This window comes from Gracilinanus agilis, chromosome 4 (assembly GCF_016433145.1).
Source record: "Gracilinanus agilis isolate LMUSP501 chromosome 4, AgileGrace, whole genome shotgun sequence".
Classification (NCBI taxonomy): Eukaryota; Metazoa; Chordata; class Mammalia; order Didelphimorphia; family Didelphidae; genus Gracilinanus; species Gracilinanus agilis.
Genome location: NC_058133.1, coordinates 32158066 through 32172571, shown reverse-complemented (window position 1 = coordinate 32172571; position 14506 = coordinate 32158066). Strand labels below are relative to the sequence as shown.

Here is a 14506-nt window from a genome sequence, read left to right as displayed (position 1 = left end):
CCCCCCCCCGCACACACATACACACACTCGCATACACACGCGTACGCCCACTCTTTCTGGGAGTGCAGGAATAAGAGGGATTTCGATCGGGCCCTGGCGTCAGTCGCCCTCAGGCCACTTGCCCGGCTTGGGCCCTTTCCTAGGGGCTCTACCCTGGCCCCTCCCCCCACCCTGGGCTCCCCTCCCTCAGCCCCCTCCTCCCTCCTCCCGGGGGCACCGAGGGGCGCTTAGGGAAATGAGGCGGCGGTAATAGGTTTACTGATGAAGTTGACCGCGGCGCCCCGGGGGAGGACGGCGGAGAGAGCTCCCTCCCACCGCCCAAGCCTGAAGCCTGGGGAAGGAGGGGGGGGGGGGCGAAGGAAGAGTTCGGCCTTACCTACTGGCGTCTGGAATGGAGGGGGGTGGGGGAGGTGATTCCCCTCAGGTAGAGGGCCCCCTCCCCTCCAGCCCTAGCGCGGACTGACCCGGAGCTGGGGTGGGGTAACCATGAGGGGTCTTGGAGACAGCCAGAAGGTGGTTAAAGGAACTGGGGGCAGATACTGGGAAATGGAAAGAGAAGAGGGAGGCAGGAGAAACTGAAGGACTCGGGAAGACGGGGGGAAAAGAGGTAAAGTGGAGGGAGAAAAGAGGGGATGTGAGAGAGAGTGGTTTCCCTTCGTCTTGGAGGAGTGGAAGTGGGAGGCCTTTGGAGGCTCTCTGAAGGAAGCTGGGAAGTGGGTAGTTCCTTCCTGGATTGTGTGGGAACCGGTCCTGCAGGTTTTTAAATGAAAGATTGACTTCGAGTGGAGAATTCCTCCTTTGGCTGAAAACAGTCCTCCTCCACCCCGCTGTTTAGCTCTCAGGGGCCCAGAGAATGATTGAGATTCCGTTTTAGGGCCTCTAGGATGCTGCGGTTCAGGACCCTGAATCAGATTGTGCCTGACATTGATCGTAACTGACCCAGGCATCCTGGGTCTCTATCTCAGCCTGGCCCGGGGATTCTATGACTCTGACTGTGTCTCTAGGATTCTGGGTCTTATTGGGGCAGATCTTGACTCGAGCATCATTTGAAGTACCTATTGAAGTCTCTTCAGCGCCATTCTGTCCTCTTCAGGTAAAGCGATTTTCTTTGTCTCAAAGGAAAGCAGCTGCATCTGCATATAGAGTGGGCACTGTCCCAGGGAGGGTACTGGAAGGGCTTCCTCATGGGAGAGTGGGAAGCAGCCTAGATCTGGAGACTCCGAGGCCCCAAGCTCTCTAGTGACTCCTACTCCTGCCTCCATGATCTTAGCCAGGGTCCGTCTCCTCTCTGGCACTCTGGGTCATCTGGAAGATGAGGTGTCTTTTAAGTCTGTCACTAGGATCCTAAGGGCCCCTTCCCAAAAGAGCTTCTACAGGGAGACTTCTGGCTCAAGGAGCAAGAGGAGGGGAGGGGAAGGTGCTGACTTTTCCAGAATGCTTTAAGATTCACAAGGACTTGCCATCTCTCTCTCCTCATTTCACAGAGCCAAGAGGGCCGGCCATATGAGTTGAAGAGAGACTAAGAGCTTCGGGGTGAGCTCTGCCATCTGTCCCATCTAGGCTCTGTAGCTCTTCCCTTGGAAAGGGTGGGTGCCCTGCTGGAGTACTGCTCAGATCTATCGGCATCCATTATTTCCATGATTGGGGCTAGGAGGGGGGGAAGTGCTAGGTAATTTGTTCCATGATGCCCTTGTGGCCTGAAATGCCCCTACTAACAGAGCGCCCAGCCCCTCCAGGTCTTGAGAAGAGGCTTCATGAGTGCTGATGGTCAGGTGACAGGGCAGCGCTCACTCAACTAAGGGCCCCAGGTTCCAAGGCACCAGAGTGGCTATCTCTACATCCTCCCATGAATAAATCTCCAGAAGTCACACTTTAAGAATGGACTCCAACAAATAAACAAACAAACAGATCTTGGGTTTGGCAGAAAGAAACCTCAGAAGCATTTGGCCCATCCTGTGCCTGTCCAGGAATGCCTTTGACAGTAACCCTAGAAGTGAGCAGTTGACCTCCACTGGAAGTTCTCCAGGGGAGGAGCCTGCTCCCCTTTGCCTTTTAGGCCCACCCACTCCGGCCTTCTTGGACCCCTCCTCACATTCCTTTTAGTTCTGACCTCTGGGGTCAAGCAGAGTGAGTCTAAACTCTAAACAGGTGTCCAAAACTGAAACACAGTTTAATGCCTTCCTAAATCTCCTTTCTGGGCTCAATATCTCACCTAAATCATTTTTCACCTAAATTATTTCAATATTTCACCTAAATCACAGAGGATGGGTTCAAGTTCCTTCAATATCCTGGATGCCCTTCTCCAAGTGCCCTCCAGCTGGTTATCAACCCTCCCAAGACTCTGGAATTCAGAACTGAGCCCAGTATTCCAGTTGTAGCCTGCCTCTGGCCCAACTGCACATGGCCCTGCCCTGAGAGTCTGTCCCACTCCAAGATTCAATCTCTCTCTGTCTCTGTCTCTCTCTCCCCCCTTCTCCTTTTTCCTCTGCCTCCCCTTCTCCCTCTCCCTGTTTTTGTCTCTTAAAAATGTACACTTTCTGTCTTGGAATCAATACTGTGGGGGGCAGCTGGGTAGCTCAGTGGATTGAGAGTCAAGCCTAGAGACGGGAGGTACTAGGTTCAAATCTGGCTTCAGACACTTCTTAGCTGTGTGACCCTGGGCAGGTCACTTAATCCCCATTGCCTAGCCCTCACCCCTCTTCTGCCTTGGAACCAATACACAGTATTGACTCCAAGATGAAAGGTAAAGGTTTAAAAAACACACACACAAAAGAATCGATACTGTGCAGAAGATTGGTCAGGGCTGGGTAGTCGGGGTTAAGTGACTTGTCCAGAGCGACACAGCTAGGAAGTGTCTGAGGTCAATTTGAACCCAGGATCCCTCCTCCCACCCCCATCTCCAAATCCGGTCTAGCTCTTTTTTTTTTTAAACCCTTATACTTCGGTGTATTGTCTCATAGGTGGAAGATTGGTAAGGGTGGGCAATGGGGGTCAAGTGACTTGCCCAGGGTCACACAGCTGGGAAGTGGCTGAGGCTGGGTTTGAACCTAGGACCTCCTGTCTCTAGGCCTGATTCTCACTCCATTGAGCTACCCAGCTGCCCCTCTATCTCTCTTAATAAAACTCCAAACCCCCCTAATTTTCTTAGCTGTCATACCACACTAGTGATTCATTTTGAGTCTGAAGCTCTCTAGGACTCTGGGCTTTTTTTTTCCAAGATGAATTAATACCTAACTATGCCTCCCTCATCTTCTAGTTGACTCAGATGTTTGAATGCATGTGCTATTGGGCTTACGGTAGTCATGCTTTTAAGTGCCCCAAGGCAGGTGGGACAGCAGAGAAAACCCTGGCTGTTGGCTGAATGCAAGGGGTTGAATTTTGGCTCTGCCTCTTATGACCTCGGGCCAAAGACTCAACTTCTTATATAAAATGAGGGGTTCAGACTCATTCCTTCAAATTCTAAATCTGTTCTTGACCCCTTTGATTCTCTTTGGAGATCTGGCCTGTCCACAGGGGCTCCCCTTTTGAGTCCTCCCACCCAGGGCTTGCTAGGAATCTCCCTCCCTCTTCCAGGGCCTAAGCCTGTTGTTTTGCTCTGGTAACTTTTTGGCCCCTGCCTTCTGTCTTGGAGACAGCTAGGTGATACAGTGGCTAGAGCACTGAGCTTGGGATCAGGAGGACTCATCTCCACGAGTTCAAATCTAGCCTCAGACATTCACTAGCTGTGTGACCCTGGCCAAGTCACTTCACCCTATTTGCCTCCGTTTCTTCATGTGTAAAATGAGCTGGAGAAGGAAATGGCCATCCACTCCAGTGTCTCTGCCAAGAAAACTCCAAATGGGGTCATGAAGAGTTAGTTACGACTGAACAACAACTTTTAGCTTGAAATGGATTTCTTAAGCTTGCTGCTCCTTGTCTTACATCACAAACTCCCAGAACCTCCCCAAAGAGTAGGACCTTTTTTTGCCTTCAGATGCCAATTTGTCAGAGTAGAAAGAAATCTGGACTTGGCAGAAGTTCTGGATTCCAGTCCTGCCCCAGCACTTAACTGGCTATGAGTTCCTTGATGAGTACCTTAACTCTCTAAACCTTAGAGAGCTTGCAAAATGGGTCAATAATACTTACTCTCCATCAAGCCCTGAGGTTTGAGTCCAAGTTCTTCTACTTGCTACCTTGGGCAAGTCCCTTGCCTTCCTAGACCTCATTTTCCCCATCTATAAAGTGGGTGTATGGGGGTGGGTGGGTTACTGTCCTTTCAAGACCTAAATCTTGTGACATTAAGGAAAGTGAGGGGTAGCCCAGGTGGCTCAGTGGATAGAGTCGGGCTTAGAGATGGGAGGTCCTGGCTTTAAATCTGGCCTCAGACACTTCCTAGTTATGTGACCTTGGACAAGTCACTTCACCCCAACTGCCTAGCCCTTACTGCTCTTCTGCCTTGGAACCTATCTCTTCCAAGACAGAAGGTAAGGGCTTAAAGAAATACAACAGAAAGCGACCTTGCCCACCATTGTTGCTTGAGCCAAGCCTTGGAGGGATGTGGGAGTTACAGGAGAGCCTCTCAGCCATGTAACTCCTGGATCTGTCTTGGGGGCACCAATCCCTGCTATTGTGGATTGCTGGACAGGAGCTCCCCAGTAGGCCCATCCATCCCTCTGGCTTGGACCAGAGAAGGAGGGGGTGACGGGAGCCAGAAGAAGGAGGAGAGTAAGGGAAGAGGGGGCTGGGCCCTGGGTCTGGGGCAGGGGCCAGCTCCCTGAGGCCTTGTTCGGGACCATGTCAGCCAGTCTGCCTGATTCCCATTAGCAGGGCCTGGCCGGCCTTCCTTCCCATTATCAGGCAGCCAGAGGGGGTATTGGGGCCGAGTGGGCAGGCAGGGAGGGGGAGGGCCCCGCCATGTGAAAATGTTGGTGGTTCCACCGGTCACTCCTACTATTAGCGTCCTGGTAGATACGCCATGATTTATCAGTGACTTCATTTCCCCTGTCTGGTGTAAATATATTTATACCCCCGGAGTGGCCGATAAATTTCCCTTATGAATCCTGTTATCTCCCCCATTAACCATTTGTCACCTTTTATGCTGCTGAGGCTGGAGGGGTGATGGGGGGGGTGGATGTGAGCCAGACCCTGGCAGGCAGCCACCCCAACTCCCAAAGAGCTCTGCTCCATGGGCCGGCTGAACTCTTCACCCCTGCTCAGCCCCATCCACGGGCGCCCTAGGGATATTCAAGGCCAACGAGCAGAGTCCCAGAACCGGAGCTGGAAGGGGTCTCAGAGGGCACCGGGCCAGCCCTTTCCAGCCCAATCAGGAATCTTCTCTGTGATAGCTTTGGCTAGTAGGCATCTGTCCTCTGCTTCTGAGCTAACAGGGAACCCAGGATCCTCCATGGCTGCCCATTGATGTGTAAAGAAAATGGTCTTCCACAGGCCTTATTGCAGAAAATGGGGGTGTTCAACTTAGTAGAAATAGGTGGCTTCCCTATTTGTGGACATCTTTGAATAAAGGCCGGATGAATATTTAGAAAGAGTCACAGAATTATAAAATCTCAGCATTGGAAGGGACCTCAGAATCTACCACCAAACCAGGTAGGGGAGGGATTCCCCCCTACACTGGATATGAAAAATGGCCAAGTTTCTCCTAGAATTCCCTCCAGTGATGAGGAGCTCACTACCTCTTTAGGACAGCTCAGATTGTCAGGCAATCTCCTTATACCGAATGTTCATTTGCCCCCTTTTAATTCAACCCAAACCAAGCCGATCACCTTCTTCCAACCCTGCACATAGCTCATAATAATAACCTCACGTTTCTAAGTGACCCGAAGTTTGTCAAGAACTGCCCCCATAACACCTCCTCAGGTTGGTAGAAAAAAGTATGCTTAGAACCTCAGCTCGGATAAAGAAATGAAGTCTCGGAGAAGGTCATTCCAGAATAGGGAGCTTGATCCCCAGTTAGGGATCTTTCCCTTCAAAAAGACAATTATTTCACATCTCTTCAAGAGAAATAGTCCCTTTTTCTTCAACTGGCCCTCTTCTGGAATGATCCTGAGGGGCTGCACCATCCTGGCTGGACTCCTCTGGACACTCCAGCTTATCAGTGAGGGGTTTGTGGTCTAATGGTTAGGAGGAGCCTGGAAGACCTGAGTTTAAAACCTACCCCAAGTAATTGCCATCTGTAGGACTGTGGGGAAATCCTCATCTGTAAAGAGAGAGAGTTCGCCTAGATGGTCTCTAAGGCCTCTTTCGATTCTAAATCTGTGTGACTCTCCTCCCTAAAACTGAGCATGAGAAAACCCAGATAGGGGATACAAGACTCTCATCCCTCTCTTCCTAGAAGTCCAATCTCCTCTGAATAATGTAGTCCAAGATCCCATCATCTTTATTTTTTTTTTGACTGCTGCATCCCACTATTGATCTGTATCAAGCTTGTTGTCCACTAAGACCCCAGGTTCTGTTAGCTAGGTAGCTATGCCTAGCCTGTGGTGTATGTTAAACAAGTCTGTCTTCTTATGCATTTGTCTGTCTTGGGATGGGGCTGTATCTAACCCAGGCACAGACTGGGAAGACTTGAGTGGGGGAAATGGGTTGGGCTCTCTCAACTTTGCCATCTTGTATCCATGGACCTTGGCTCCGGCTATTGTAAGCCCCTTGAGGGCAGGCACTTTTCCACTGTTGACCTTATCCTCACTACCTACCATAGCATCTGGCACACAGTAGGGCTTAATAAATGTGTATTGATTGAGAGATTGGTTATTCTTTTTTTTTTTTTAACCCTTACCTTGCGTCTTAGAATCAATACTGTGTATTGGCTCCAAGGCAGAAGAGTGGTAAGGGCTGGGCAACGGGGGTTAAGTGACTTGTTCAGGGTCACACAGCTAGGAAGTGTCTGAGACTAGATTTGAAACCAAGACCTCCCATCTCTAGGCCTGGTTCTCAATCTACTGAGTCATCCAGCTGCTCCCATGATTGGTTTTGAGTTGTCAGAAGTTCCCCCAGTCTCTTAGCTCCCTTCTTCCCCATGGAGCTCTGTCCTCTTTCTTGTGCCAGACCACGACAGAAAGTCAGTTTATGGCAGAATCCCTCTCACTGTAAGAGTCCATCTTTGACCCCTGGGGATGACCAGCTTTGGGGTGGGGGATCTGGGGGTCTTTGCCAACATCAGCTCCAGGAAGATTCGGATTCCTCCTAGTCAGAGCCATGACTCAGGCAGCCAGAACAAGAGAGCTCAGAGGTAAGTCAATCCGTGGCAAACCTTGTATCATCAGGCATGGAGGAGCCAGAGCTGGGAAGGTAAATCCAGGAAGGCTTTTTGAAGGAAATGGGGATGAGATAAGAGAGAGAATGAGGAGGAACTGAGGATGAGAGAGAGAAAAGGAGGAACATCGGAATGAAGTAGATCCAGGATTGGGACAGCCAGTCCTAGAGATGGGAGATCCTGGGTGTGGACATTTCCTAGCTGGGTGACCCTGGGCAAGTCACTTAACCCCCATTGCCTAACCCTTACCACTCTTGTGCCTTGGAACCAATACACAGTATTGAGTCTAAGATGGATGAGAAAGGCTCTATAAAAAGTTACACAGTATATGAACAGCAGAGCTCGAATGAGAGTGAGAGCTCTGCCCTGTCTCCTCCCCCTGCCCACCTACCCCCCTCTACACACCTGCTGCTGCTGGGGAGTAATAATAGCAATAACTCACATCCCTATAAGTTTTAAGGTTTGCAAAGGGCTTTTCCCACAATGCTGAAAGTACGTTCTGTCCATCAGTCATTCAAATTGCCCAAGGTCACACGGAGAGTAAGTGATGGAGATGAATTTGAACCCATATCAAACTCTGAATCCAAAAGCTTGGAATGCTAGAGAAGTACCTACTATGACAGGGCTCCCCCAAACCCTCAAAGCCCCTTGAAGCCCCCCAAAAATCTCCTCCTTGAGGACTACAATTTCTCTCTTCAGGTCTTATCCTTGGAACCTGGCCTATCAAAGTGGAAGGTCAAGTGCCAAGAAAGTGCCTGTCCTCCAGGGGCTCACAGTCTAATGGGGAAGGAGATGCATAAAAAGGAGAAGAAAATCAAACTGAGGAAGAGGAAGAGAGGAAGGATAGCCAGTGGGAGGGGATGGGAGGGCGTGATGCAGTACAGGAGCTGGACAGAAAATAATGAGATGGCTCCTTAAATGAAGGACATAAGAGGAGCTCCCCAATATCTACCATCCACCCTCTCCAACCAGAGGCAGAAAGGGGTGCAAGGAGTAGGAGGTACTAAGGGAGTTGAATATCAGAGTTGTTATGATCTTGCAATAAGACAAGTCTCTGGAGACAATGATGGAATTCAGGAGAGCAGCAGAGTGGGAAATGCGACAGCCGTTTGGGTCACAGTGGAAAGAAGAATCTTGGTCCTTGAGGAAGGAGAAATGAGTTCATACCTCATTTTAAACACTTGCTAGCTTGGTGACCTTGAACAAATCAGTTTGCCTCTCCTAGCCTCAATTTCCTCCTCTGTAAAATGGGGATAAGAATAGAATATTTGCATTACCTAGAGAGAACACAAGGTGGAGCAGTGGATAGAACACAGGACTGACTAGATGATCAAGCCAATCTAAATTTCCAGTCCCACTTTAGACACTACCTGTGTGACTCTGAGCAAGGGTCTCTGCCTCAGTTCCCTCATTTGTAAAATGAGGTTAATAACACCTTTCTCACAGGGCTAGTATGAGGCTCAAATGTGCCATTATCTCCCATTTCACAGGATTGTGAGGAAAAGCCATGGTGGTAGATAGCAGAGGTCTTAGAGTTGGGATGGACATAAAGACATAAGAATGGCAGAATCCTTTCCCCTAGACCAGGGAAGAGAGCAGGGACACCTCCCTGAACTTCTGAGGGGACCATAGGCGAAGTACTGGCACAACATGCAGAGGCAGCACTCGGGGAACTGCTCTGTTCCCCCTCTTCCCAGCACCTGAGGACATTTTTGCATGCTCCGCCCCTCTGCCCAGCCACCCAAAGCAAACACTTCCTCCCTTTGCTGGGGGGCTCACCTGCAGCTTGAAGTTGCAGTCTGGGCAGAGAACTTGAAAACCTTTGCCAATGCTGCCTTAGAGGGTGGGACAGGCCTGGATGGAGGTTGCCTTTGAGAGCAAACTCTTCAGTGCTATCTGGCTCCAGAAGCCCTTCCCAGAATGTCTGTCCTGAGGCTATGTCCTCTTTGTTCAGTCTGGATACCAGAAGAAGGATGAATCTAGCCTTGAGCTACCTGGATGATGTAAGAGGGCTGCTATTTCATACTTGGTGAGAAGTGACGTCTTCTTGTAGTAGCTCCAGACTTTACCTTTGGAGACTTCCTGGCCCATCCCATCCCATCCCATCTCTAGTTCCTGGGGGTGCTACTTGGCTATCCTCATAGAGAAGAGAGGGTGAGAGGTGACACTGGTGGAGCTGAGGGTAGGATCTAGGAGGATGAGAAGTTATTCAGACAGCCCATTGATCTAAGGCTTTCTTCACATCTAACCTGAGGGGCTGCTCTGAGTGCCAGCCCTGGGGTTGCAGGCTCAATTTGGGGCAGCAGAGAAATATGGCTGCCAAGAAAACCAATATTATCTGAGCCTGCTGGAAGACAGATTTCGAGGTAGCAGCCATGAAGAAGGAAATAGTCATCCCTCTGTCATATTCCCTGCCACATCTTTAGATGGAGTCTTGTCTTCTCTTCAGTCAAATCCATCAATAAGTTGTCCAGAAAAGTAACCATAAGAGTTAAGGGAAATGGATAGCATACTGTCTGAGGAGCCAGGGGTGGAGGAGAGGAGACTGGCATGTCAGCTGTGTTCAAGCCTCAAAGAAAGGCTGCCAGGAAGAAGAGAGATCTGACAGCTGTTGCTTGGCTCCAGAGAGTAGAATTAGGAGCAGTTGGGGGAAGTTACAAAGAGGCTGATTTGTGCTGGATATCTGGATGGACTTCCTCACAATCAGCTCTATCTGAAAGGAGAGCGAATGAGTTCTCTCTCATTAGAGGTCTCCAAGCATCTGTTGGAGATGTACTGCAGTGATTTCCTGACTAGCTATAAGCACTACATGTCTCTGAAATCCTTTTCCAGTTCTGATATCTTTATCTTTTTTTTTTAACTATTCCCATTTTAGAGATGAGGATACTGAGTAGTGGCTTACCCAAGATCACTTGGCTAGTAGATACTGAAATCAGGATTTGAACTCATTCCCCTACTTTCTTATTCAGATTGTGAACTACAAGATTCAGGCCACTGGCCTCCCTCAACTGTGAAAAAAAAGGAGCCCAGCTAAATGACAGGAGATTTGAACTACTCTCTTCTCTTTTCTGGCATCCTCACCTGTAAAATAAAGGAGTTTGCTAAGATGTTTCCCAAGATTGTCTCTTGCTATCTGAGCTTTTTCGAATATATGAACTCTCTGGGCTCCCCCGGGATATATGCCCTATTGGCACTGCTCCTCTCCCCACTGAGACATAGAAAGAACTGGGAGGCTCCTCTATACACATACAAATACACACAGGGTCTCATAACCAGAGAAAGAGAAAGGGGGAGAAACAGAGCAACTGAGGGGCAGTCCAGCCCTAAAAGGGGGGGATGCCACAGATGGACTTTATTTGTATTTATTTAGACTTTATGCACCACCAAGAAGGGCTGAAGCAGGACTTTTCCCCTCCTGCCCCATTCAGGAACAATTTGCACTGATGAGCTGCTCATAACAATGTCCCCCCCCAGTCAGGGCTTGTCTTCCATTTTGCTCTGTCATCTCCCTGTGTACAAACTCCCTCTGGGTCTCTCATGGGGAGCCTCTCCATCCATGCCCTTTCCTTTTCTACAAGGTTGGGCTCCTTGGGCAGGAGGAGTGTGTGTGTGTATGTGTGTGTGTGTGTGTATGTGTGTGTGTGTGTGTGTGTGTGTGTGTGTGTGTGTGTGTGTGTGTGTGTGTAATGCTTGCCTGACCATCCCCCCCATCCCCCTCAGTCATTCTCAATGTCATCAATTTCCATCTCTCTCTCTCTCTCTCTCTCTCTCTCTCTCTCTCTCTCTCTCTCTCTCTCAATCTCTCTCTCCCACTCGGCAATATTACCTGCGCCTCATCACTGCTGGCCTAGCTCCCTCCCTGGGTCCCAGATGGGCAAGGCCATCTCTGAGCTCCTGAAAATGAGAGATGGATATGGGTGTGAAAGGGAGGGGGAAGGAGAGATGGAAAGACAGAGAGAAGGGCCCTGTTCTGCCTTCATCTTTTCTCATCTCCCCTTCTTTCTTCTCTCTGCCTTTTCCATCTTATTTTTCCATCTCTCTTCTGCTCTTTCCCTTACTCCGACTCCTCTCCATCCTCCTTCTCTTCTTCCTCCTCTCTCTAATCCACCTTTTTTCTTCCTCCTTCTCTTCCTCTTTTCTGTGTTCCCCTTCTCCCAACCTTTGCTTTCTCTCTTCTTTCAAGGTCAAGTTTACTTCCTCCAAGAACCTTCTTGAACAACCCCATCTTGCTTCAATTATAGACCCAGGGCACCTGGATTCTGGCTCTGGCCCTGGTTCACTGTGTGACCTTGGGAAAGTCCTTTCTTGGTCATGGTTCCTCTAACTCTGCAATAAAGGGGTAGGATTGGATGACCTTGAAAGCTGCTTCTAGCTCTGACTCAGTGATCTGGATGACCTCAGTTCCTTTACTCTGTGGAAAAGTGGCAAATGTCTCCACCTCTTCCCACCCCACTACCTTCCTTGGTTCCTAAACCCCAGAGGCTCAGGGAAGGGAGCTCAGCCTAGAAGGGGTAGAGAATGGGGCCAGGGTATCCATCCTACAGTGTTACTTACCTTGCATTGGGACTCTTTCCTCAGGATCAGCAGAGAAAAGAGCTTAGAAGAGTCTCCCAGAAGTAAACAGACTTAGTCACTTCATCAGTCATTAGGAAGAGGTTTTAACAGTCCGAGCTATCCCAAAGGGGAATGGGAAGCCTTTGAATGTAGTGAGCTTCCCATCCTGAAGGTCTTCAAGCAAAGGCTAGATGGTCTCTCAGATAGGATGTAGAAAGGATTCTAGTTCAACTGTGGATTTTACTAGGTCTCCTAGGTTTCTTCTAACTCTGGCATTCTGTGATTTTGTGAAGGGAAGAAGGTAATGCATAGATTCAAAGCTGGAAGAGGTCTTAGAGATCATCTACTCTAACTTCCATTTCACAGAATGACTTATCCAGGGTCATAACAGTAGATATTGGTGGAGTCAGTGCTTTTGGATGTCCTGGGATGCAGAGGCACCTTGATAGCACAGTGGATAGAGCCTGAGCCTGGATGACTTCAGTTCAAATCTAGCCTCAGACACTTACTAGCTGTGTGATTCTGGGTAAGTCATTTAACCACTGTTTACTTCAATTTCCTCAAATGTAAAGTTAGGACAATAATAGCCCCAACCCCAAGATTGTTGTGAGAATATGAGATAATCTTTATAAAGCCCTTAGCACAGTGTCTGACACATAACAGGTGCTTTTTGATGCCATTCTTCATTGCCTCCTGATGCTTCCTTGTGTCAGACGTAGAGGGAAGGAATGGTTTCTATCCAAGTCAAGGCTCTTGTGTTCCACTGGCAATGCATTTGGAATAATAGTATCTGATTGGCTGGGGACAGTCCAATGAGGCAAAGATGTGTCCAAGCTCAGGACATATTCCTTCATCTTTAAAGGGACCAATTAGGATTCTGTGTGTGGGAACCTTAGAGACATTTTGCTCCAACCCCATTTTACAGAAGGGAAAATTGAGGTCCAGAGAGAGAAAGGGACTTGCTCAAGGTCTCCGAGCTAGTCACCCAGGTTTCTGACACCAAACTCCATCTCTTTCTATTTACCACCCAATTTCAAGCCAGCCAGAGCAGGAATGGGGTGGGAGTGGATTGGGGATGGAATGGAGAAGAGGCTAGCAGCGTCCTAGCAGCGCCCTCAAAGGCTTCCTCTTCCTACTACTGAGGCAGTCTTTGTGAGCTGCACAGAGAAAAGAGCCTAAATGATGGCTCAGGGTGTGCAGGGAAAGGGGCTGGGTCCAAAGGAAAGGGAAATCCTCTCAGGGGACTTGAGAGCATCTTTATGCCTGCTTTATCAAAAGGCTATTTGTCCATAGAGGGTCCCAGGGGGTTAAAACCAAGAGCAAGGGGTGGAGTGGGAGGGGGGATTGCCAAGAGGCCAATTAAAATTCCACGGAAGGAAAGGCTGCCCAAACATAGGATCTAGACGGTGGAAAGGGCTGCCCCAGAGAGAATGAACGGCGTCCCCCCTCCTCCCCAGCCTTAAAATGAAATTGCCTAACCACTTGTGGAGGTGTCATAGGCAGACTGTGGTTTAGTTGTGGCCACCACAAAGGCCTTCCAGGGTTCTGGCCAGCTCAGAGTTGCTTTAATAATGGAAATCTGCTCGGGACCTCCAGCCTCCAAACGAGAATAGTTAACATTTAGATAAGGTTTGCAAAGCACTTTCTCTGTTATCTAATTCGCTGCACACAGCAGCCCAGGGAGGCTGGCGCTGTCATTACCCGAGCTAGGAAGTGGCTGAGGCGGGAGAGGAGCCGCTCCTGGCCCAGGTGCTCTCTCCCCCGCTGCACTCCCTGCCTCGTGAGGGGAAGACAAGGCGGTCGAATCAGTCTCCCCACTTAGACGTCATCTTCCCTGAGGGCAGGGTCATTATCTCCCCTTGACGGAGTAGCCCGTCTTTGTAAGGGCCGCTCCTCTCCCCCCCCCCCCCCCCGCCCCTTCCCGGGATCCTCCCGGGAGCACTTGTCTCTTCTCGGGCCCTTAACGGACTCAAAGAGGGGCAGTAGCCGTTTATTAGGTGCCCACTGTGTGCGAGGCGCTGGAAGAGCTCGGAGGCCAGGTGGAGGAGCTCAGGCCCAAGTTCCATGGGCAAAGATTCCTCATCTCCAACAGGCCCCACATGGCAGGCCACTCGCTCGTGCTGCCCCACACTCGGAAACAAACACAGCTCCCAGTCACCGAAGCGTGGCCCCGTGAGCTGCCACAGAAGGATGTCACCCCCAGGAATCCAGCCTCTTCCCTTTGCCCCCATAGGCGTGACAAACCCAGACTTCCTCCCCCGGTGCTTGGGCCAGTATGAAGCTCTGGGAATGCTGGTGTGTGTGTGTGTGTGTGTGTGTGTGTGTGTGTGTGTGTGTGTGTGTGTGTGTGTGTGTGCACGCGCGCGCGCGCGCGCTCCGAGCACGGCTACCTGAGGATGGACAGGAGTGGAACTGAACTGGGCAGCGGGATGGGGGTGGGGAGCCAGAGGAGAGCGGAGGAGGCAGGGGGATCAAGGGGTGTCTGCTCTGAATGTGGGGAGCACACGGAGGTGATTGCGTGTATGTGTGTATGTCCTGTGAGTGTAGCAGGGCTCTGCAGCCTGCGGATGGACAGGAGCGGAGCGGAGCAGGGCTGGGGGTGGGCTGGGGGTGGGGAGCCAAAGGAGAGCAAAGGAGGGAGGCTGCGCCGGGTGCGGGGCGCACACTGAGGTGCGCGTGTGTCTCAGGAACTGGGGGGGGGGG

The 14506-nt window shown here is 50.3% G+C and overlaps 1 long non-coding RNA gene across 1 annotated transcript in view; it reads right to left on the bottom strand.

Annotated features, from left to right (window-relative positions):
* LOC123247937 overlaps positions 1 to 644 on the bottom strand; it is a 32874-nt gene extending 32230 nt beyond the window's left edge. The window contains exon 1 of the long non-coding RNA XR_006506164.1: positions 377 to 644. This is a non-coding gene — a long non-coding RNA (uncharacterized LOC123247937). The remainder of the gene's footprint in view (positions 1 to 376) is intronic.
* Positions 645 to 14506: the final 13862 nt, after the last annotated feature.